This window comes from Haliaeetus albicilla, chromosome 19 (assembly GCF_947461875.1).
Source record: "Haliaeetus albicilla chromosome 19, bHalAlb1.1, whole genome shotgun sequence".
Lineage (NCBI taxonomy): Eukaryota > Metazoa > Chordata > Aves > Accipitriformes > Accipitridae > Haliaeetus > Haliaeetus albicilla.
Window position 1 is genome coordinate 19820946 of NC_091501.1, and position 26098 is coordinate 19847043.

The 26098-nt window shown below is 38.5% G+C and overlaps 1 protein-coding gene across 2 annotated transcripts in view; it reads left to right on the forward strand.

Moving 5' to 3' along the window:
* The window catches only part of RASSF8 (Ras association domain family member 8), a 90264-nt gene that overhangs the window by 22657 nt on the left and 41509 nt on the right, over positions 1-26098 (forward strand). For both annotated transcript variants that reach the window (XM_069806676.1, XM_069806677.1), the window contains exon 2: positions 18990-19088. The gene's annotated coding sequence lies outside the window, so the exon portion shown is untranslated. The remainder of the gene's footprint in view (positions 1-18989; positions 19089-26098) is intronic.

Below are 26098 nucleotides of genomic sequence, written 5' to 3' on the forward strand. Positions count from 1 at the left end.
TTGAAGAGTGATCTGGTCCATTATCTAGCACATACACAGTCATGGTCCAATGGCTTTTAATGGCATTAAATAATAACCTCATTAGTACTAGGAATATATGTGTTGTCCCCAGAATCATAGTTTAAGAATCACAAGCACAGAAAAAACTAGCAATATCTGATAGTCTTGTGTTGTAACACAGCTGAATGCAAAGCACTGGAGCTGCTCTGGGTCATAAACATTTGGCCATTCTATCCCTAAAGTAGATAGGAGCTTGTACTTGACTGTAACTGATTTTACTTTGTATGAGAACTTCATGTACTATGCTATCAGTGAAAGCAGACAAAATTAAAAAGCTCTTTCATGCCTGGTGTTTCTCTTGAACACATGTACATGTTACTAGTGGCAGACCTGCGGTTACATTGCTTTCAGAAGAAGGTGACTTCTAACTCATCTTGAAGAGGTGAAAAACTCCTTTTGCTGAAGACAATAACACCAATTCATTCACAACTTGGATTAAAAAACTGTTTTTGTCTTGGTGACTTAGCTCTAAATCTTACATTTCTAAAGACTTATGTAGACCATAAACGATGCTATGAAAATAACCTTTGGTTGGCTTTTCAACTAATACACATAAGAAGCCAATTCAGAAGTCTTTAGAATAGTAATTGTGGTTGGTTTATGAGCATACTTCTTAAACTGATGGATTTTCCCTGCACCGCTTTATGACAATGTACACTTCTGTGTGTGTAGTTCCAGGTTTATTTTAGGCCGTATGTGTTTAATTAACATGGTTGGCTATTAGAATTGACCTCTGTGCCCCAAATGATACTTCCTTTTGGTGTCTTAATAGCTATTCTGAGGTATTGTATCCTATTATGTTTTTAAGGTGAAAAATTCTTAGAGCTTAATATTGATGTTAAGTCACTGCTTAGCCTGTTCTTCATAGGGCATACAGATCTGGGATTTTACCTTTTGTAACTGCATTGTAATTTGCCTTATGGGGTGCTTCATAATTGCTTTCACATGATGCAGCAGACCAAGGACCAGCAATGTTGATTCTGTACTTTCAAGGGATGACTGATTTGATGTGTATCTAATGTAAGCACTGAACTGGATTGCGTGTGGATTACTTCTTTCTGCTGCAAATGGAAGTAAAATATTTAATCTCCCCCCTTCCTACAGCAACCACAACTAAAATAGGATGAATGATGATGAATAGATCCTGATGTGCAGTTTATCCAATAAGCTATGTAGCTACGGCATACTGATAGGCACGCCTTTTCATGTTCTTGAGATGGACAGCGTTTTGTTTAGAAGAATGACATGCTGTACTTCTACATGCTGCCCAGTGTTTTGCACATGGTTTAGGTTTAATGAGTTGTTCTTTATTTTGTTTTGCCTGCAACTCTAACATTTCTCGGAAGGTATTCCAGAATGGAGTAGCTATGGGGAGGGATATCTGTGCCCCATTTGTATGGCCTTGAAGAGTCGCGTTGCTGTTTGTGAAAGGCAACTCTGCAAGTTAGGAATGAACTGGTCTGCAGTTTCACTAGTCATGGAGATCTGTGTCCAGACACAAGGGCTGAGGCATATTTGGTGACAAACGCTTCAGTTACCTTCTCCAGCTTCATCTGTGTTGACCTTTCCAGTAAGAGAACAGCAGCACTTCCTTGTATCTTCCAGTTTCTGTGACCTTCTCGAGAACATTGCAAGGTTCTCAAATTGTTCTTATGTGAGGCTTTTTGTTGGTATGTATTCTTGCTGCAATTTTAAATGAGAATAGGTGGTGGTCTATGTATATGAGGAACTTTTTGACCTCTGCATTCAGTTTTTGTTTTTCTTTTTGGATAAAACATGCACAAGAGAGATTTCTTTTCTGGATACATTGCTTTATTTTGGCAAATGAACTTTCAAGTCTAAATGATGCAATGAAAGCAAATATTTGCAAGGGGACATGATGGTGTCGGTGTGTTTTACCCTTCAGGTTTCCCTGTGAGGCTGCCATCTATGCCTCAGACTTCAGCTATGGCAAACCTGCTGCTATGATCAAAGGTTTTTCTAGGACATAATTTTCTAGGACATAAGATGCTACAGTATTAAATATTGTGGAATTTTTGTGCGCACATATAAACTATATTTCAGTTATGCAGTAATATCCAAAGGATGATGTACTCTTATAGTCAAGCGACAGCAGTCTAGCTTTTGTTGTGTTGGTCAAGTAATGTAAACCAATTTCAATTAATGTTGGGCAGGGAAGAAGCTTGAAACAGAGTACCTTTTCAGTTGGATTGCTACCAACTTGTTACACTGGCAGTACTGCTGCAAAAATGAAATAATTGTTGGTCTGTTAATGGCAAAACGCCAAGAAAATGCTGATTTTGATTTTAATGCATTTCAAAAACTTAATTGTTAACAATTACATAACAACATATTAACAATTACTTAGTAACACTGCAGCTTTGGTAGGTTGGGAGGCTTCACTCTAAAAATTGATTTTATTTTATTTTTTTGATTTTTTGTTTCCAAGAATCAAACATTAAGAATAGGGTTTTCAGGTTGTATGTTTTTGTTTGGGTTTTGGTTTGGACTTTTTTGTGAATATGATAACTTAGTGAAATGTCTTACCTGTATAATCTCTTTTTTTTATTATAAAGAGTTCTTCTGGAGGTGACTGAGCCAGTGTTTTTGTCCTGTCTTACCTCCATCTTAAAAACATTTTGTGTAACAAAGAAATAATTGCATGATGATGCCTGGTCACTTTTTGTGAAATCTAATAGTTACTTTCATACAGGGTATTGTGTCCTATGCAAAGTATGTGCTTTCCTACATCAAATTAATCTCAAGGGCAAGAAGGACAAAAGTGACTGGAATAAAGAGTAGAGTAATAAGATTTATATTTTCAAATGAAAAAAACCCAAAACACCAAACCCCAAGGAATGTCCTTTCTAAAATGTATCTGAGAAAATAAAGTGAATAATAAGGCTGTCTGGGCATATTAATGCTGGTAGAGTTTGATGTTTTTCCCACTGCTATACATCAGATATGGATAACTCTTGTTGCTCCTAATCCTCATCACTGTTGGACATAACCTTAAAAAATTTAGCTACCTCTTCTAAAGATCTGGACAACTTAAACTTTCATTCCTCTTCTGAAAGTTTTTCTGTTGAAGCAAAAAAGTAATGTTGGACTCTGCTATTGGCTGGGTGCCTGCAGACAACCCATTTTGCCTTCTAGTGGAGAAGGCACAGCGAGCATGAGCATGCTTCCATGTGTGGGGAGGGTGGGACTCCTGATGTGTTTTGCTGAAGACCTAGATTTCAAAAGCATCTCTTCTTTCCATCAACTGAAAAATTGTTTGAGGTCGTACAATGCTTTGCTGTCTAGGTGAACTCCTCTGCTCCAGTGGGGAGCGCATCACTCCCACGCTGTCACTGGTGGTGCCTGATGCCACTCGGCTCTCGCATCTGCCTGGAGAATGCTTGAAGAAAAGCTAGTTTCTGCCTTCTGCAAATACCACCAGCACAGTGGAGTGAGGACATATCTTAATTTCTGAAGTAGCATGCTCTGCACATGCTATGTAAAATCATTTTGAGGTGTTGGGGGGTTTTTTTGTGCAGTGTTGTAAAAGCTGTGGGTCAGCTATTCAATTTTTCTGTCAATTCTAGGAGTCTATTACTTGCAGTAAGGGGAGATTTGCTTCTGAAAATGCTGATAAGAGGCTGTGCTAAGCAGTGAATGTAGTCACGTTTGATTTCTGCATAGCACAGGTTTGAAAGCCAGTGGTCTTACATTGCTTTGTTTGTTTTTTTTCCCCTCATTTCATTTCTGAATGCCTCCTGTGAAAGTTTTTAAAATCTTACTGAATGCTTTGCTGACTTTCTTCTAGTCCTTTTGCAAGAATTATTAACTTTCCTGTGATAATCATATCATATATACAGAATTATTGGAAAACTACTTACCTGGCCTTTATATCTCTTCTTTTCTAGCAGTCATGCCTGCCTTGCAGATCTGGACTAACACAAAGAACAATTAGCTACAGTGTTCCTGAAAGAAATTTGGCAAAGGAAACTAGTACTGACCTAAACTGTTAAATTTTGGGAACAAAATGTGCCTTTTATGTTAAACAATACGCTTTGGTTGCAAGTTAAAAGTGCTTCTGCCCAACAACGTTACCCATGCTTTCTTTAGCACAGAGCATCCACTTGGTAAGTCAAGATTCTTAAATAGTGTTGCTACCCTTGTAGCTGGTTTGTAGAACTTTACTCCAAAAACTACCCAATTAGCAGTTGTTTCAGTTCACCTCTGGTATTGGAAGTAAAAGAAGTGTCAACACAGGCAGTTGGTCCTATGGCAGGAAATCATCTTTCATTCTACAATATAGAATTACTTAGCTTTAATTGATCACGTGAAAAATCAATCATTTTTTGCCCTTCTGTCTGCAAAGGGAATGCTTAATCACTGCAACTGAATTTAATATAATGTGCAACTGGTGTATTATATTATAAAAAGACCTATAGGTTGATACTTTTCTCTCTTGTGGAACTGAATAAAATTTTCATTGCTATAGATGTATTTCTTCTTTCCAACTGAAGAGATTGTCTGAACTTGATCATCTTCCAGTGATTATGAAGAGCAATACCTAGTAAGGATGTTTGAATGTTGGTTTTAACTCAACCAATTAAGATGTCATTAATGTATTGAAAAGTGGCCCATTTTCTAGCTATAAAGTGGTATTTTTGTTTAATATTTGGTTAATCTTAGAAACTGTGTGAATGTACTTTAAAGCTTTTGATAGTTTTAAACTGTAACCATGCTAATACTAAGTCAAATGAGTTGGTGCATTCTTAACATAATCCTTAATATTAATAACTGAGTTGTAGCTGTGTTTTTTCGCAAAGCGTTTATTTGAGGAAGCAGTATAGGTTTTCACTTGATGAGGCAACAAGAAAGCACATGCTAGAGGAAAAACAAATGCAGACCCTCTAGGGATATCTGTACTCTTTCTTCCCAATAGAAGTTTAGGTGCCTATATGGCATTTCCATAAGGACCTAATATGTGAAATATTGCCTGCTTAAGGGCATTATCGAGGCTCTTTGTGGGCGTTACAGCTCCCTGCTTGATTTGGAAATGGGTGTTATCAATGGGGTAATTACTGGCTTGTGCTGGTCTGTTTGGAGGTAGAATTATCTTATGTCACTGTGGGAATTAGTGTAGGGAGGAAGGAATTGGACAAATTCACATTCAGTATGTGTCTTGAGTAAATATAAACTTCTGTGTGTGAATTTTTTTTGTTCTGCTCACAGCTACAGAACATCATAAACTAGAAGTCAGGGAGCATTTAAAAGTACAGCAAAACATTGTGATCAGGTGATCTGTGTAAATGATGACAAGAACAGCGTGGAAGTAGAATAAAAACACCTTCTCTAGTGTGTGGAACACCAGTGATGTAGGACAACTACAGATTTCTATGGAAATGCTTTCAATACTACGCACTGCTCCTTATTGCTCTTCCAGCATTATAAACTGCTTTAACCTTGGAAGAAGTGAATCTGAATTATGGGTGGAGGACTACTGGTGGGGGAAAAAAAGAATGGTATTATAAGAAGAGGGGATAGAGGTGGTGAAGTATCCTTCAACCAGAGAAGTTATCTTCTTGGAATACAGGGGTGAAGTACCTGTACTACTACATTATCTCTGTAGCATTTCAAGAGAGACTTGAGAGACTAAGGACTGTGATACACTGAGTTACAATAGTTTTAATAAGCTAATATGCATCTGCAGAGCTGTGGTAACTTTGTGCAGGTTCTTAACCCATTCTCATTCAAGTTAAAATGCTTTAGTATAAACTTCTTTGCTTGACTTTAAGCTAGTATATTTTACCTCATACTTAGAGGGCCAAATCTGGCAACTGTTAGCTCATTAACGCTCTACCTTATTAAGCTTGGTGTTTGTCTCGATGCATAGCAAGTTAAAGTCATTTGGAAACTTCAAATGTCTTTAGGTTAAGTCTTTGAATGTGAGCCTGTAACCCTTTCTAATCTGCTACCTTAATGAAAGAAGTCCAAAGAAATGTTGTCCAATGTTCCTATAATTCATACCACAGTTCCACTGTGAAACTTAACTGTGGTTAAGCTGTTAAGGTCTTTGCCACGGTGTGTTCATGGAGTTGGGAGCCTTACTCTGGCCACTGTGTGAGATGGGTTACTAGGTTAGCTGAATGTGTGATCTGACCTACAGCTAGCTTTTCTTGCGTTATTAGCGGAAGAAGTAAGCAACAAGTGTTTAAGGTAGACCCTTAACTTTTTTTTTAAACTTTTAGGCCAGGGATAGTTGAAACACACTGGCTTCAGCCCGGTGCTGGCTGAAAGGCCAGTGAGTGCTATGCTCAATTGCATGTTACCCTTAGCAGGAATTATATTTGTGACCTCAGTTAAATTCTTCTCCTGTCAAGTTCTCATCGCCTTCAGTAGGAGCAAGACCAGCATCTTGTATGGCGTAGTGACCATGCACACACAATATTAAAGACTTCTTTCTAAAAGAGAAGGGAAAAAAGAAGTGCAACAAGATAATAGGAATGAGTGTTTTGAGTAACAGATGGGAGTTGAACAGGGGAACAATGAATCAGATCAGTAATGCTGCTGATACTAGCCAAAAATGCTTAAAGCATACTGAAGGAAGATATTGACTCTAGTTAAAGTAGTAAAGCCAGATAGATCTATCATTTGGGAAATGTTTTATCTTCATTTTCTCTTCATTGTTGGAATCTGCTGGGTTAAGTCCATTTGCAGTGAGGTTTACCTAGTGAAGGAATAGGCTGATTAGTTTGTAAGGCAGCATGCAAGCAAGGATCTTGTCTGTCTTCTCCAATTTGAAAGCCTCCAAAGACTTTTCAGTAGAGAGAAGCCCCGGCATTAAACGCTTACTGAGATGCTTGTAACTATAGCTGTATGTGGTTTTCTCTGGTGAGGGGCATGGGAGGGAAGCTATGTATTTACTAGTGGTCTGTTTCCAAAATTTTGCAGTATCAAGTGCTGGTGTAAGTCTTGCTTGTAATGCTATGGCAAGTAATGGGAGAGCAATCCTATCATGGGACAGCTCAGGTCTGGGCGCACCTTCTTGTTCAAGTAATTTCATTTGTTTCCCCCTGGTATTTTAAGATCCTTTCATTAAGTCATGAAGCATGAAGGGGGGAAAATACACATTTTCCACAAATAATTTGCAGAGATGTAGCACAGTACTGCAGCTTTGTGATGAAGAGTTTGGTCACTGTGGAACTCTTCTACTCATAGGCTGGTTGTTTCTATGTCACAACCGTCTGGTGTACTTACAGTGCTACTGTTTGGACGGAGTAGCAGGATAGTATTTTCAAATGGGTTGGGATTATACTTTTTCTAGAAACAAGCTGTGCTTCTCTTATGCTCTAAAAGCCTTTTAACTCTTCCTGTAGTCTTTGTCATTTTCAAAGAAGGTCAAAACATCTGATTCAGCCTCTTTTTGTCTCTGATATTTGGCATTTCAAAAACTGTTTGTGAATGTTGGTTTTGAAAACATGCACACTTTGCCAGTGACTATTTTGAAAGTTTTGTATGTAGATGGATTCCATTTGCCCTCTAGGAAGAAGCTATCCTAAGGCCTTAATTAGTTGTTTCTTAGTTTTCACTGAAATCCTGGAAACAGCAAGTGAGGGCTTATCAGAACTAGTGTAATTTGCATGGGATCTGAATCAGTGTTAACTAAAAACACCTCCAAATCTTGGGATACTAATTTCATTTTTCTTCTGGTCTATTCCTGTCAGCTGTATGCTGGCTGAGGAGGAATTAGATTTGTAATCTCTTATCAAAAATACTTGCAGTTTTGCAAACAAGTAAATAGATTTGGGGAGGAGGGGAGAAGAATTTATTAAACTGTGTCTAGAAGTAGTTGAAAAAAGAGCTTTGATAAAAACACCTAAAAAGTTGGCAAAGTAGTGACTCATCCAAACAGGCTTATTTTCATATATTAGCAGATCTGGACAGGATATTTTTTGGCCACTTAGCTTCAGGTCTCCCTTGACTGAGCAGTACTCTGAAGCCAGTGAGGATCTTCAGATCCCAGTGCAGATTTGGGGGTAGGTGTTTGGAACTGCTTCTTTCACCCCCCTCTAAGGCTCTTCACACTTCTCTGGGTAAGTGGTCAATGCCTAGTGAAGCCTCATGCGTTCCATGAAGCATGTTGTTGCGGTGAAGGAGTAAAACTTTCCGTGTGTGGGTATTTACATGTTGGCGCATTAACATTGCAGTACATCTTTACACCATGCTTGCCTCATGAGTATTTGCAGCTTTTTGGCTTTGAACTGCAGAAGTTTGATTAACAGCTGTAGTGCGTGTGTACCTCCCACATGTTTTTACAGTGCATGGGACCTTTTCAGAGGGAATTTTGGGGGTTTGCTGCCCAGTGCTCTAAATCAAGAGAGAGACGTTGCCAAATAAGTCTGAAAACAGTGTAACAGACATGATAGGTTTTATTGCTGCTTTTTTTCTTTATCTTGATTCTTTTTTTGTTTGTTCTGCTAATGGTAGCAGGTTCTGAATCCTGCTTTTGAACCTTGAAGAAAAGCTTTCCATTTCCTCTGGCTTATGTTGAGCACTTTAAATAAGGAGCTGTCTGGTCCCCTACCAAAAAAAAGTAAAAAATAAATAAGTAAATGGTTGTTCAACTGTAAGAAAAAGGTCTTTGAATATAAGTGGTGACTTCCGCCTTGGCTTGACTATGGAGTTAATGTGAGGACTTCATTAGTCAGTTGGATGTCATTAGTCAGGTGGAAAAAAAATCTGAAAAAGAAAGGATTTTCTGACTTGAAGTTGTCATGAAGAAAAGGCTTTGGGCATATGAACGTTGTCTCTATTTCCCCTGTTCCAGTACTTGGAGGGTCTGGTTAGCTTAATCTTTATTACATTTATTTTCACTTTGCTACACAGCATACATTTTAACCAACCCATTATCTTCTTTATTGTAACATACCTTTGTGTGGTTACTTCTTTATTTGATTTAGTAATCTTAATCAGTCATCGATAAAAATAGCTTCTCCCTGTCTCCCATCCATACCTTACACTTAACCAAGAGTGTGTATCCACTGATTTTTTTTTTTTACCTTTTCCAGAGGATTAAAGTACTGAATGGTAGGGGTCATATTTGTGCAAGAAAACTTTTTAGCATTTTCATTATCAGTGCAATTAATTATTTGCATTTAACAACCACAGTGGTTTGAGGTGTGAAGAGATTGATTTAAAACTGACAGCACTAGCCCATACTATAAGCTGAACTGTAGAATCTCTGACAGGAGAGCAGAAGCAGTGAGGTAATAATCTGCCAGGTTTGGGTTTATTTTTTCATAGTGATGTTATACTTAAAAAATGTAGCAACTTGTGATCCATCTTAAACTTCTGCTTAAATTAATGCAATCTACATACATTTAGAGTTTGTTTAACTTCATAGAAATAATCTTCAGGATTGGGTTCTTCCCCTTTCACTATAAGCAGAATATCTTGAGATTTGTCCCTTTTTTGTTTTGGGGGTTTTTTTTTGCCTTTGAGATGAGCAGCCTGACATTTTCTCTAGTCAGTGACTGAACACATCTGACTCTTCTGTACTTCTGAGTACAGCGAACTAGGAACTAAATCCCAGACATGTTCCCATTAATTGTAAACCTAATGTAATCTTGGACTGTAGCGTGGCTTTCTTCTTGGTTACTAGTGGCCTTTTAAATGTTGCCAATGACACAAATTAAGTTTTGTAGTAGATAAAGCAAAAACTTGCTGTTTACCTTTATACTATCAAATAAATAAATTTCAAAGACTTTAATGGCATAAATTGCCTCTTGGGCATTTCCTGGTAGCTGGTGCTTAGTTGGCTCTGGTTCTACTAGGTGGTAATTAACTACCAGTAAGTGTCTGTCCAGAGATCATCGTTACCTCTGAAACTGTTGTGAGAGTCTTGATTGCTTTCTACAAGGTTTCTCCTAAGTTAATGTCTTTACTGAGACAAATGCTATGGCTTTACTTAGTGCTGTTTGAGATGGAGGTAATGGCTTGTTGTGATAGAGAAATAAATTTTTCTCTCTCTCACATTTGTCTTACACTTGCACCTATGCAAGGTCCAAACAAATTCATTGCACTGGGAGGATTGCTTCCAGAGGGTTGATTAAACTTGTTTCGGAGGAGTGCAGAAAAAAACAGCAAAAATCAGCTTTCTCTTTGTCTTCCATTGACTCATTGCTAATGGCAAGGAAAGAAAAAGGTAGTTTGGCTTCTATTGACTACATAATAAAGTAAGCAAGTAAAGCTCCAATCAAAAAGAAATCTATGATTATATAATAGCAGTAACTATTATAAAATGTTTATTCCTTTGATTAGTAACAATTAAGAAATGGAATATTATAATCCCACTAATAACATTTCCTCACATATGCGGGGAGGGGGGACATGATGACACAGGACATACAGATGTTGGTGGAAGGTCTGATGGAGGGTATTCATTTTCAACAAGGACAAATGCTTGTGGAGGAAGCTGGAAATCTGCAAGCTTTCAGGTCCAACTTTGCTCTCTGCAGGTGCCATCTGTGACTGTTTTTTCACAGCAATGAAATGCATAACAGCTGTATACTTCAGTATTTTACCTATTATTATCCAGTGTGTGCTTTCAGTTAGACATTTGAAATTCAGTTTATAGAAGCTATTTGCAGACACAAGTTACCTAAAAAAGACTGCTACTTAAAAACTTACTGTATTATTCTTATACTGAAATTGAATTATTTTGAGTGTGTTCCAACATAAACAACAAAATGACATGTTGTCTTCTACTTTCCCATGTGCATCAACACAAAAAGCCCTAAACCAGTAAGGTTTTTTCAAAACTTTTTCTGAAATAAAGATCTCAATGTACTGATGATAACATAGAAAGTCTCTTTGGCCCTTGAGCACTTTAACTTTGCCTTGTCTGTGAAAGACACAACCAACAGGTGGGCTTTCTGGCATCTTTCACGACTGGACATTTTTTGTCTTGGTTTAGTCTTTTCCTTGTAGATGAACATTGGCGTGCACAGAGAGGAATTCACTGGCTCTTTTTATCCTCTCAGCAGTGGTGAGCCATACAGAATTGCTTGCATAGTAGCACAGTAGTTTCATTGGCTCATGTGTATCACTGGACTGTTAGTTTGTGAGCTTTTGGCTCTTAAATCTGGATTTGGTTCCTGAGCCAGTTCACTATAAAGTGAGGGGTGCCATGTGGGACAGGAAGAAATGGAGCGGGCAGAGAGAATGGTACAATTTTTGGCTGCAGAGCTAACTTCTGCTGTAAAGTGTGAATGGAACTATGTGCATATGAAATAAGGGAAAGATGTGTTTGGGATCAAATGTGAAGGCTGTAGTGCACTGCATGCAAGATGGCAATCACAAAAGAAAGCACTGCAGGCCTTTAGAAAAGGGGCAGGTTTTCTCTCTCTCCTGCCAGTTTTTGCAGCTACTGAGCACTCTCTACTGAAGTGCTTTACTTTATCCTGCGCAATTATAAGAAGGCTGGAATCGGGGGGTTATTAGGAGTGGCTTTATAACTCTTTTTGCCAGGTAAGGGTAATTGAAGTTAACCTTTTAAACCCTCTGGGAAATCACTGGTTTGGATGAGAACTTTCTTGTATCAAAAGGGTTAGTTGGAAATGCGATGTCTAATGTTCCTGCTAATGTTAAAGACAAAACTGACTAGAAACTGGATTTTTTTTTTTTTGTTGGTTTGGGTTAATGCTAAACTGAACCAATTTGAATTTACAAATAATCTGCAGTGACTGTTTAATTCTGCTATCTTAATTACTTTCTGTTCCGATGTGGATTCTGCAAACTAATTTACCTCAGTGCTCATATGAAAACAAGCTAAATAATCATACAAAATGACACTGTGTAAACAACCTATGGAAGCAGAAAAGAATGGCCTTTGCTTGTAAAGATAACAGCAGTCTTTCAGGATTTTTTAAAATAGAATAGGATCTCCAGAACTGACTATAAATTGCTATGATGTGGAAATAGAAGTTGTCTGGCAGTGCCTAAAAAGTGAAGAATTGTTTCCTCAAGAATTGTGATATTGACTGAGTTGGATTCTGCCTGTATTGCAAACACAGGCTGCATGCTAAACTACTGCTTTGCCACTAGTTCAGTTGTTATGCTGGCCAGGACACATGTTCAGTGGCAAAGGAAGGGAAATCTGGTTTTATTCTTCATTAGTTCTACATGCATGCATGTCCTTAACTACACTAATACAAGTAAACCAGAATCTCATTCTAGTTTTTTCAGTTACTGTCTACCAGACTTATCCTTAAGGAAAGAAATTAAAGCAAATGCCATATCACTGTGCTACCATTTTTATATGCTACCAATGTGCTACCACTTTTATGTTGCCTAAAATACCTGGATGACTTGTCTAACTATACTTTTCAGAGATGTGCATGGTTAATGACATATGTGTTTTAACTTGAATTGTTCTTTTAAAATGTCTTCCTATGGTTCTAACAGCTACGATTAATAACAGGAGCTAACTCAACGCACTTTCTGGTAACCTATAACCCAAACAGGTCAGTGGATATGTGAATACACAGACCTAATCCTGATTTCTGCTAATCGCCGCTTGACTCTATTATCTCAGTCTCTTTTTCTCTTTTTCTTTAAATATGCTTTATCATGCATGCTTTTCTGATAATCAGTGTGAAATATTTAGTCATATGTAGGCACGGCAAGAGTTTGATGCTGTGTTTGAAGAATTAGTAGTCAGGGGTGAAATTGTACCGTTCGTTTCAAATGGTAAGGCAGGCATGGAGAGTGGTGGAGCTGCTTATTGTACTTTAAATCTACAGAGCAGACATTGGTTGGTCATGAGCAAAAAAGACTATCAGCAAGAAAAGAAATTTTCAACAAAGCAAATTCTTGCTATGGCTTTACCTCTTCTTTACGGTTACATTGGATAATTACCTCGTGAAGTGAGCCTGGATGCATCTAACTACAGCAGTATAGCCAAGGCAGTGTTTTCTAAGGGAGGTCTCTGATCAGCAGTATGCGGGAACCTTCACACTTCTGGGACTGCCAAGGAAGCAGACAAAAGCATGCCTCTGATCAGTAGGTGTAACATTGCAGTACCTGCTGTCTTAAGAAAAAACTTGCTGTCAAGGAGAAAACTGCTGGTTTCTGTGCTGTTACCCTAGTATTCTTCCAAAAAGAGTTGCGTGGAATGCGTGTGGAGATGAGGGAGTAGTGTAGTATGTGCACAGCCTGTGGAGAAGTCTTGATGGCTCTCTGTTGTATCAGTGTGCCCTTGTGATCTTGGGGTAATTGTTAGAGTGGGCTTTAATGACCGGTGTTGCCAAGTAAGATGTTAGTAGCTTGGAAGAAGAGAAAACAATGTGCCCTACCTGTAAGTATTCTACTTCACATGATGATGTCCTCTTAGCTTATGTGTTGGGGCTCTCTTGGATATGTTGTTTAAACAAAAAGAAAATAAATCACTTCAAGTGTTTTTCTTTCCCTTTTCTCAACAACTGGAACTCTAAAGGTTTAAAACTGTATTAAATGAATCCAAGCCTGTTGTCCCTGGAAAGCAAATGCCCTTCACATACCTGCAAGGAGAAAACTGACAGGCAGAACTCTGAAGATCATGGTCAAGACGTTTTTATACCAAGCTGCTTTATAATTTTCATTTCACTCTTTTTAGTTTATGTATCAACATGATTTTTGTAGCACTTGCTCTTCAACACTTCAGTAGAGCTTAAAGAACTAGGATACTATGTTTGTGGAGTGAAGAGGGAGTAATTTAGGGTTGGATTTGAGGAGATTATTATCTGATTTTTTTTTTCTCTTCCTGAGAAGAGCTAAACAGTAGTAACAAAGAGGCAACTTCTTTTCTGACTTATATAGAAAGGGATGTTAATGCTGTTGTTCCTGCTAACACAGGATGTTGTTTAAAAAAGAAACGTGCAAAACTACCTGGGAATCGCAGACGTAGGCTGCTCACTCAGGTGTGACCACAGGCTAGTAGTAACATAGGCAGGGCTTGAGATGAGTGCTCCAGACAAAATGGACACATGCGGACTTTGGACTGAATGATGCAGTGAAATCAGGGTTGGATGATTCCTCTGTCAATTCTCTTTAAGGTGTTGGGGTGCTCTGGGAAAGAGGGGGGAATAAAACTTTTTTGCTGTGACTAGCTACCTTCTACAGTCAAGTGAAGACATGAACAGGTAACTACAGTCAGTGAAGACATGAACAGGTTGATGCTCCTTGTATTCTCCTAATAATGTGTTTTGCTTCTCGTTTAGATCAGTCTTTTCCCTGTAGTTAAGAGCATTACTTTGGGAGCACACGCTGTTCATCGATAGGGTCAAAAAGGACAGAACAGTGAGTTAGCAGGACAGAGAGCTACCTTCTCCTCTCCGCTGGTATACCCATAAATATTTTTGTCAAAGTTTCCTATATTCCATTTTGGCACTTGATGTGAAGACACCATCTCACACCTGCAGACTTTCATACCACAGGCTTTTTAATGAGACTTCAAGCAAGGATGCAGCTTACCCTAACTGATTTGTGACAGGGAAGCTTTTTTTTCTTGCTAGGAGCCAAACACCAATCCTGGACTTATTTTTACATAGGTCATTATATAGCTGCTGAAGGATAACTTTTGATTAACTGTGATGAGAAGATAATTGGGACCATCTGACCCAGATGTGGTTGAACTTCACAGCACCTGATCTTCTGCACTACTCTGTCCAAAACAAACATACCTTTCACCACTACCTCAAGGCATTTATAAATCCATCTGTACTTTGGATATGATGGTGTATCTTTTTAGATTGTGACCTCCAGGCTAATAATTCATAGTGGTAGTCTGCAGTCTTTCAGAATAGTCATTACTGTTACAGAAACATAAGCCAACATCGTGTATCTCCCCTTACCCCAAAGAACTGACCAAAATGTTCTGACCTTGTTAAAAGTACAGATGTGTCTCCTTGGAGATAATGACTCAATCTTTTGAGATTGCTCTTTCCATTTTTTTTTCCTTTGTGGCTAATTGCTACTTAACTTCAACAAATACAGAAAGGGCTTTCATTTTAAAGATTTCCTGCTTGTAATCAAGGATGCTGCTTTCCTGTATTTAAAAAAAAAAAACAAACAACAAAAACAAACCAAACTTTTGAAAAGCCAACTTCATTCCTTTTTAAATTATTTTTCTCTATAAGGTCTTTTTCAGTGTCATAAACTACTTGGTGTTTCTCCTGAACTTCATTTCAACAGAGGATTAGTTTGGTTCACATGAATTGAGGCATAGTTTTGGTCATCCAGTGAGCTATAGAACACCTGTGAAGAAAATAAAGCACGATTTAAAGTAAAAAGATTTGTTACCATTCCAATCCTGTTTTCCTTCCATGTGAGTGAAAGGGTCACAGTTTCTTTAGAAATGTGTGATTGAAAGAGACCACCTGAGTTTGAAAGTAATTTCTTGTTCTTCCCAGTCCTCCTCCTGCAGTACAGACTATTGAGTAATAAAAATTTAGTCAAAGAAGTTTTGGAAAAAACATCAGTGGGAACAGATCCTCAAAACACATTTTGCATTTTCATATTCTCTAAAGTGGTGACTGACATCAACCTTGTTCAGTTTGTTTTTGTTGGTAATGCCATCATATAATCAAAAGATGAATTGTCTTTGGTTCTCCCTTCTTCCATCATCACTAGGAAACCCCTTTCTTCTTTGCTGGGTAGACTCCAAGGTGTGATGCAAATAGTTGCTTGGGATAGGCAGGGATAATGTAGACTCCATGCATTTCTCAAAGTGACATCTGAGAGTACAAGAATGGACTGATGTTGCAAAAAAGCTGTTGCCAGCAAAGAAAATTAGGTCTTTGTTCTTTTGGTTATCTTTTCTGTGCTCTTGAATTCTCAGCCTCATACCCTCTTTGAGGCTATTGGTTGAGTAGGAAGAAAAGGAACACTTTACCATACTTTTCACTCTTTCTTTATGTGCTTGCCCAACAATGTGTATATATTCTTTATGAACAGAATTTTATTCTGCAGCAGTGTAAGGCTGGCATACTCCTGTGCCCGCTGGTACCGAGCAGCAGAACTGAAGCTGAGCAGTCTCAAGTTTGTTTGGTTTGATGAAGCAACCAGCCTACTTAGGTTTGGTTTTAATTCGTTTCTCCCTTTTCCCACAGGAGAGTGGGATCTTCCCACCTGCAAGAAAGGGAGTTTCCCACCTACAAGAGCTAGAAATCTTATTCTCTCTGTGCTTCCTCCCTACTGTAGAGTTTCTTGCATGTGCAGTGTTTATTTCCTCATGATCTGAGAATAATATGATCACCTGCATGATTTTACAAGTTTGGAGACACCAAACAGATTATGTAGCATGTTGTGTGTGTGGAATTGGTCATCTTGGTTCACCTTGCTAAGAAATCTGGCCTCCAGAGAAGTCCTTTATTGTGGCATCTCTTAAAAGAAGCTTTTCCTTTCAGCTGCTTGTGGCCTACTTCTGGCATTTGCATGTGTGCATCTCCCCAGAGCCTTGTAGGAATAGAAATGACTTTTAATGCCTCTCTTGTTCTGCCTATTTCTGTTAACTAAAAAAAAAAAAAAGTAGTTTTTGTTATTTTGTTTCTCGACACAGTATGCTAGGCAGCCTAGGCAGCAATTTATACTGTAATCCCTACTAACAGATTCAATAAGATTGGATTCCTTTCTTGTTGGCTTGCTTGACTTCTCTCTATTTCTGTATCTTTTTGCGTTTTAACATGTCAGGATCTCCTTCTACAAGTATGTACTGGAATTGGGGCTCCAGCCTACAAGGCTGCAGTGTGAGAACAAAGAAGACTTCAGTATTTTCCTTGGGACTTCCATAAAATAAAATACATAAAACGTGTCCATTAAAATGTCTGGATTGATGAAGGAAAGAAAAAAAAAAAAAGCCTTTTCCTCCAGCAGTGGCTTGATTAATGGATTTATTGTTTGTACAGATTTTGTCAGGAAGCCATATGGCTTGAGGAAAACAAAGAGGAAGTGACTGATGTTGAGAATCTGATTTAATGGGGGTCCCTAAGGACAGAATGTGGCTCTTATCCTTATTCCTTCCCACTCAGTTTGCAAAGTGGTCTGAGAAGAGCTTTAGTGCTTCAATAGAGCTAAAGATAATGTGGCTCTGTCTGAGTGGAAGTGTTGGTCCCTACTGCTGGATCAGCATCACAGCTACTCTATTCTCAGGTTAAAAATTCGCTATTCTTTGCCTGTTGTGTAAAGTATTCTGGAGTAGTTAGCATGGAAGAGTGACTGAAATGTTTACTATTTGGCAGTTGATCAGTCTGCAATAGATGAAGACAACTTCAGCATCTTGTGGCTGAGCTCTCATAGTTTGGGGTGAGATGATATTGCTCTCCTCTACGTCTCCATCCCCCAACAAAATTCAAGCGTATCTCTGGATTAACTGAGTCACCATCTGTACCCTACAACCAGATTTACTTTCCTAATTTAACGTGTATATGGGGATTGATAAGTAACTGGAACTCAAGCACTCGTGACTTAGCCTGATGTGGTGGGTTAAATGAATGTTCAGCATTATCTATGACTGTTTGACTCTAGTTATGGCTACATGGTAAATAAATCTGAGTAGAGAATCTAAAGCAATGTTTTATAATGTAACTGCAAGCGAATACATTAAGGATATTTAACAAGCACTTCTTCCTTGTATGAAATTACAGCTTCTCAGCTGAGAGGCATAAACTCACCAAAACATCACTTCACAAAAACATATTCTGACAACTTTGGAATTTAATGAATATTGGTTTGTGCATGAAAGCTACATATGCAGCTGGTGTGGTAAAAATTATTTGATATGTGCCTGAGATCTATGGAGTTCCTGAATGCCCCGTTTTGAAGTTTTTGGCCGTAATGAAATAAGTAATTACTCCTACAGGGCTTTGATGTGTAGTGTGTCATGTAGTGTTTTACAACAGGCCAGACTGTTCTTTCCAGATCTTTAAGAGGTTTTTGTTGTTTTCTGGACCGTTATGACATGCTTACACGGGAGTTGGTATTTATTGAATCTTGTTATATAGCTCTGACAGATACTAGGAGAAAAACAGTTTATCTTGACAAAATTCAATGGCTGGCAACAGTGGAAGAGGAGATGCTAAAAGACTAGAGGAAAGTTTTCCTGATTTAGATTTGTTCTTCTATGCTTCTGTCAAACTGTAAAGTTCCCATTTAGTGTTATGCATAATAGATATATTCCTTTAAAAGACTATTCAGAAAGTCTTTGGTAGTGAAGGTTTAAAAATAAACACTTCTCTCATGTTCTTCTTGGCTTTGACAGAGTATTAGGTAATGTTTGTAAGTCTGTCACAATGATGCTGTTAAACATCATTGTAGTAAGCATACCTTCCAAGATGATTAATATTAGTCTTAATCAGCAGTTTGGGATTTGTTACCCTTTGCCTAGTTTGACTTGTTATGTGTGCATTGGCCATGATTCACTACTGTAAGGGAGTCAGGGTATGCAGTTTGAGAACGCTTGGAGGTTTTTACATCTGGAACACCTCCAGTTTGAGGATTATTTTCCCTAAAAAGAAAATTAGGAAAGAAGATTGTGAAATTATCTCTTATATTTACAATTTAGCAGTGGTAGATGCTCGTGACTACCTCATACAGTGCTTAGTTTTTCCAAATGTTCTGGAAAGCTGTTGAAATGTTGTTTATCACACTTAGTTATTTATAGCAGGAAAATGTCACACCAGGTACAAGATCTCACAAATTAAGTACAGTATTCCCCATTTCTTTTGAACTAACTTTTAAAAAATAAAATAGTACTTGTATGTAGCAGGCTGTTATATATCCATATCTGTAGGTGCTAGGTGAACACTGTGTTTTTTCCAAAGCATTGAAGGGAAGAGGGAGAACAGGACGTTACCCTCAAGAAGGTAGTTTTCCTAATGTATAATAATGTTTTCTTCTAGTAACTGACCTTGTCAGCAGAGTTGACACCCATGCCTGGAGTAGCAGATTGCGCTAAGCCCACAGCATAAGCAGACATCTCGGTCTACCTTCATCTGCAGGTAAGAAGTTAAGACCAAAAAACTTCAAATAAGAATTTTCCTTTTCCCTTCTGAAAGTACTTGCACATAAAGCATGCCAAGAATTCTAAAGCTTAAAGAACTTCATAAATACATATTTATCACTCCCCCTTTCTTCCTAAGGTTAGATATCTGAGCAAGATCCCAGCTCTCCTGCTCTGTGCAACATCTGTTTTCTCAAAACGGTTGTGTTCTGGAGCAGACCTGCAACAGTCCTGCCAAGTCTCTCTCTCCTGTGATGATGTGATCCCCAAGTATATGCCCCCACCAGCTGTGTAAGAGGGAGACCCAAGGCTAACTCTGCCGCTGAGGAGTGTGCCCTGAATGAGAGGAGACTCTTGTCCCTGGCTCCCCTAGTTGTTAGGCCTTCTTGGGCAGCAGCTCTCAGTGCCAGCAACAGCTGGTAGGTGACTTGTAGGTCGGGCAATCGGCTGTGGCTGCACATGGGTTTGTTGGGGGCTGCAGCTGCCTCTTGGGTTGTGCCATAGATGTGCTCTGAGCAGAGGGCTCCCATCCCGTTGGGTTTGGTAGAGTTCTGGAGTGTGTGGAGTCTTCACTTTGTTTGGAGAGGGGGACGTTTTCTTTTTTCTTCAAATAGAAGTTCTGCATGAGAAGTACTGTGAGTACATAAAATACCCCCCATTCCACCCCCAACAACTCTGTGGTCCAACTGTTTCCCATTCTTAACGTGAGCGTACATTTAAAACACAGTGCTGGTTATAAGGAGACATCCTCAGTTTGGCAAGTCAAGACGTTGCCAAAAATTCAGAAGAGATGTCAGGAAAAGAAAACAGTAGCAGATAATGTTTTTCCTGACAATGTGATTAATTTTTAATGTAGTGGAAATATCAGAACTTGGAATTAAACACTATAAAAATAGATACTGTCAGATTATGTATTGGTATTACTTTTCATATTGCTTTGATTTCCGAGTCCTCTGTTTTATGGTGTAAATGAAGTTAGTGAAGCAAGTGGGGGAAACTCACTCTTCCAGGAGTCCGTTCTGGAGTCCATAAGCAGAATAAGCAGTTTATTTTCTGGCTTGTCACAGTTCATGGGCCTCGCTTAAAGCTAATGTGTCTTATGTACGTATGTAAGCTTTTAAGTGGTAGACTTCTATACCAGTCACACCACCTTCAGCATTTTCCTGTGTAGAATACCATTCTACAACGACTTCTATTGCAAATACAATGTTTTGTAGTAGTATTTTATTGATAATTGAAGCAGGTGAGGGACCAGTATAACTAAACAGGACAAAATACTTTTATTGTTTGCCAAAATGATAGCTTGTCTCATGGTTAAGTTCTGTGTGTCTGAAGTACAGGCAAGTGTAAAGGTACAGCAGCTTTTTCTTACTACAGGAAAGGTGGAAGCACACTGTCATTGGTGGTCCTTCCAGCCCTGTAAGGATAGGCAGTAATATTGCACGGCTGTGAAAGTATTTACTTTCTTTGTCTTTAATATAGTGTAGAATGTTAACTAGTAGAAATATGTATACACATATATAAAATGCACTCTGTATACTCTATAGGAGCTTTGCTGAAGTGTATAGCACAAGAGGAAATGGCCTCAAGTTGTGCCAGGGGATGTTTAGATTGGATATTAGGAAAAATTTCTTCACTAAAAGAGTTATCAAGTATTGGAACAGGCTGCCCAGGGAAGTGGTTGAGTCACCATCCCTGGACGTATTTAAAAGACGTGTAGATGTGGCACCTGAGGACATGGTTTAGTGGTGGACTTGGCAGTGTTAGGTTTACAGCTGGATTCAATGATCTTAAGGGTCTTTTCCAACCTAAACAATTCTATGATTCTAGATACGTGTGTGTATGCATACGTACATATGTACAGCATTAAAAATACTGTGTTGTCTTGGAGTCTATCTCTAGAGACTGGCACTGTCTTAAGTTATCCTGTATTTGGGAGGTCTTTTTGGTTATTCATTAAAGCACTTTCAGTCTCACACTCTAGGCATGTTACGTATCTCTTTAATATATAAATCAGCTGATCATTTCTAAAGCAGACTTTTCCAGAGTATTAATTGCTACCTGCAACTGACACGCACACACACGAAACTGAGTGTGGTGGTATTGAGTCCGGTTTTCTTCTGCGAAGTTAAAATATTTCAGTATTTCTTGTGACTATTATTTGAGTAAATTCCTTTCAGTGGAGCAAGTCTGTGGCTAGCTGCCAGGTGACTAAGTGTCACTCCTCTATTTGTCACTTAGAAATGAGCCACGTGAGTTATGCTCTCTGAATGATTTTATTGTATGAGAACAGGAGGTATATGCCTGCTGAAAATTTGTCAAGATGGTGCTTGCCCATCCTCACATGGGCAGAGTTATTTACCTTCATTCGTTTTGAATAAACCAAATTTTTTCTTCATAAACATCACTCATCTAACTTGTTATTATGTGACTTCAGTTTGCTGTTTACTTTGAGGCACAAGACAAAGGGTCAGCTTGTAGTATGTGGCTTAATAAAACACTTCTTCCAGGCTGAAATCATGGAGTTGTAATAGATTTCTGTACTAAAAAAAAAAAAATAAAATCCACTTTTATTCAGTGTTGATCAATAAATAAAATGACAGAAGAAAAATAACATTATACCCATATACAAATCTGTGGTTCCCATAAGCTTTGGTTAGTCTTTGCAGTCTGGTTCCCTCACCTCAGAGAGAAGGCAGTAGAACTAGAAAATGCTTGGAGGAGGACAGTAAGGGTGATGAGAGATAGAAGCAATTTAGCAAGCTAGGATTTTTCAGTCCAAAATAAAAAAAGGCAGCTTAATGTAGTGAGGGGAGCCTACAAAATCATGAATGAGATGAAGGCAAGCAGGACTTAATTTATTCACTCTGGCAGCATAAGAACCAGTAGACATCAAATTAAGCTAACAGGAACCAAGTTCAGAACAAACAAAAAGCATACTACAAGAATTAGATTTGTGGAACTCTCTGTCATGATGCTGTGGAGACTGAAGAGTGGAAGAGAAATCCAGCTGAGGCTAATAAATACAAGTCATACCTGTGAGCACAAGAGCTGGGACCAGTTGGAAGCCAACAGGGATTTTAGGAGAACTATAAAGTACTCTTGCAGCCTTTTTCTTCCCTAGGCATTTGTTATGACTCCTTGTTCCTTTTATTTTTATGGGTTAGGAATATTAATGTCCAATATGTTGCTTGTATTTTAGCTTACTGAGGAAAGGTCTCAATCTTTTCCACAGCGCATCAGTCAAGGTTTCAGGTCCTGCTCCATGTTCCTCCAGAGGGCCACTACCCTCCTCACTTCTGCAGTTGCTTCATGAAAGTCATGTACAACAGCTTGCTTTCTTGTGGTGAGACTTCGTAGTTGTGCAAACTGTTTCCTTTTGAATGTCGTAGTTGCAGTAGCAATTGCCTTTGAACTGTTTACTAGCAAAGGTAAGCTGCTGCTAGTCAGAAAAAATGTGGTTTATATCACCAGATGGTGAAAAATCTTAGTCACCCTCAAGGGTGATGGATTTTTCTGTCAGGGGCTTCAAAGATCCACTGTGCAAGGTCAGTATCAGTGACCTGCTTAGAGTGATGAATCCCTGCTGGAGACAGATTTACAGGGCTGGATTGACATTTGGTCTTGGCCCAGTATGCCGCCTCTTCAGGTGTTGTAGATTCTCTGAAATTGTCTTTACAGCTTAGAAAAGCAATAGTTCAGGACAAGGTTCTTTGTGAATAGTAGGTGGTCCAGGACCCCTATACTTCATGAAACTTTTTCAATTGATAAATCAGAATTTTAGTCATGTCTCCAGTTGATTTCAACAGAGGAGTGACTTTCTTTGAGAAACTTTTTCTTCTACAACTTTAAATATGGAAAGTGGACACAAATTGACCTGTTTGATAATTATAGACTTATTTTTTTCTTTAAAGTTAAGTGTAGGTCTCTAAATTGATTTGACTTGCACAAAATCTTAAAGTACAGTTGACAAAAACCTGTGTTTTGAGAGACACTTTGGAGGCTTTCACCAGTAGCACACTACTTTTTTAGTAATAATTTCTTGCTGGATCAGGAGCATAGTGTATAGTACTGCTTTCCTGAGCTGCCTTTTCCCTTCCATTTGAATGACCTACAAAAGTTTTCTAGCTGGTTACCACTTTATGTGGTTTCCAAACACAGAAAGGGAGATATTACATTCTCTGGGAAGCTTAATAAGCAACAAACCCAAATTTTGTTGGTGTTTGAGCATTGAGACGTCATTTGTGTCCTCCAGCTGTGAGTAACTGCTAGAGTGTTTTGTGGCCAGTGTTGTGTATGAACTAGATGTCTCTAACCCTCCTGAGCCAAGAGATACTTCTGCTACTGGCTGGACTCAAAAACCTCAGTGTGCTGCCTTCCAGAACCATATTTCTGCCATGTAAGCTGAGTGGATTTTCTTTTTTATCTGAATGCTGTGGGTCATGAATCAGAAAATACCTCGCTAATCGATCTTGCTGTGATTTCCACCCACCCCACCCCCCAGATCTTTGCTGCTGGTATCTACTGAAAGGAATGAAGAGATGGGACAAGTTCCCAGGTGCTCTCTAAAAGGATCTCTGGTTCAGGTAGAGTTTTTCTGACAGGCCAGGAAGTTCTGGTTGAGGTGAGAAATAATCTCAAAGGAAACATGTTGCCTCTTGCATTTTCACTGCTTTGCTTGCACTTTTCATCTTACTGTGTATATACCTTTCTCATACTGTCTTTGAGTTAGTACAGAAAAAAACCCGAGCTTGCTTCGACAATGTTATCACTGGGATCCTTGAATTTTGCTGCATTCTTTGGATTACAAGAAATGCTTTTCATCTCTTCTGTCTCTCCATTCCCCACTACGAGTTGGACGCTGCACAATGTACCCTCTTGTTCCCTTGCTATCTGTGTTGCAGCTCTTTAATGACCTTGCACTTGTTCAGACTGGTGGGATAACATAGCTGAAGTTGACGATACCATGATGTGTGCATCTGTTTCTTTTCTTTTCCTCACTTGTTCACATTTTTATTACATGTAGCTTTTTGATTTTCCTTCCCCTTCTTATTGTCCTATATGAATTTGTCCTTGCATAAAACTCAGATCTTGTAAACAAATCATTTAGATCTGGATATATCTGTAGCAACTGTACTTAAAGTTTCTGAAATGCATTTAAAGTTGAATACTATGACTATGTTTCTGAGAAAATATACTGATCTTATGTTTAAAAAAATAGTAATTCTGCCAGTGGTTTTTCAGAATTGGGATTCATCATTTTCTTGCTAACTGAGGGCAAGCTGAAAATGGAATGTAAGTGGAGACAGTACGTCTGGAAACAAGGACAGAACTATTGATAATAAATGATGGGGAGGGTGGCGTGTAGAAATGCCACTTGCATGAAGAGACAGGAAAGCCTAGCTGTTGTGCTTCAAAAATGTTTGAGTAGTTCTTTACTTCTTGGGACACGGGTCGCCGCATCCAAGCTCTTGGTGTTGCAAGCAAACCATTTCATAGTTTTGTTCATTAATTCATTGAGCTTTGGCAAGGTTTGCATCCTCTCACTGCTGCACTGGCTGGGTAGGCTTTTTCTGTAGAGCAGTGAAAAGAATGGGATCATGTGTTTCCTGTGGACTCAAAATTTAAAGCTAGCCTGACTGACCTTTTTGAGGTCATAGTTTGGTTTTTATTAATTTATTGATCACTAGAGAATTCTTCAATATTCTACTATTTGTAGTAGCAAGATGTAGAAGACCTCACCGGATGGGTGTTTAATGATAGATAGTCATTAAACAGTTGAGAGGAAAAAATATGTGCATAGTACCCAACTTCTAACAACAGCTCCAAGTTTTTTGACTTGATGTTTGCATAGCAGTAACTAAAAATTTAGTTTTCCCAGCCTGCAACTGCAAAGGAAGTATTGATTTTTGCACTAATTGCAATGCATGTTAGTAATTTCTCTCTCTGGCAGGAAAGAAACTGCTTTTTGAGGCATGTCATTCTGATACAATCTTGTTTCTTTTTTCCATGAAGGTTTGGCAATTCTGTAGACTGCTTCCTGCAAAGGATAGTTTCGCAATGTTTAAAAATGAGAATTTCTAGGCTTTAAAGAAATTAAAAGTTTACCTTTTGAGTTTTAGTTATTAAGGAAACCTGCTGTAGTAATTGTTATCTTGAAGTGAGGAAGAAAAAATAGCAGCTAAATGGAGTCAAATTTAAAGTCTGTCTCATTTGTCAAATCTCCAGAAATATCACAAATACCTTTGAGTTAATATTCAGCTCATTCATCACTAAATAGGAAGAGAAACATGGATGCCTGTCTTCATTCTTTAAGTCTAGCTTTGTACTCTTAAAAGTAATTTCAGATTTCTTTTGTATAACCTTTCCTAGCTCTGAGTAGACTTCTAATTGAAGTCTTACAGCTTCTCCAGGAAGCTGTAGAACCACACTGCTTGTCACAGAGCTGGCCAAGTCTGACACTTGTCACCTGTAACAGGATTGGTACGTTTTGGACAAAGCACCCCTTTAAATTTCATATAGCAAGGCTTTGTTTCGTCACAAAAAAATGACTGAAGGCCCATGTGCTTTCAAACAAAACCAGAAGGTTAAGATTCCAGATTGCTTCTAAAAACAAGTATTCTGTGGTTCTGTGTGTCTCTTCGTGCTGGGTGAGGAATTATTATTTTGAGTGGTCTTTTTCAGTTTAGCAGCAAAGTCCTTTTCAAAATAGAAAAATTAAAAATTAAGGCATTTTACCACCACCACATCCCCCCCCCTTTTTTTTTCAGCTATTTGTTTCATTCCCAGGCTTTCCCATCAAGCTGGATTATTAGGAAGGAAGGGAAGCAAAGTGTTAGTTTGCCAGAACTCATTGCATTGTATTTTTGTTTAATGGATCAGTGGTGAGCACACTTCTAAATAAGGTTCAAGCGTTTTTCTCTGGAAATAGTGCTCTTCCGTAAGTTTTTAATTTGGTTTAGAAATGTAAGACTTCAGAAATGCACTTGATTTTGAGAGGCTTAGACA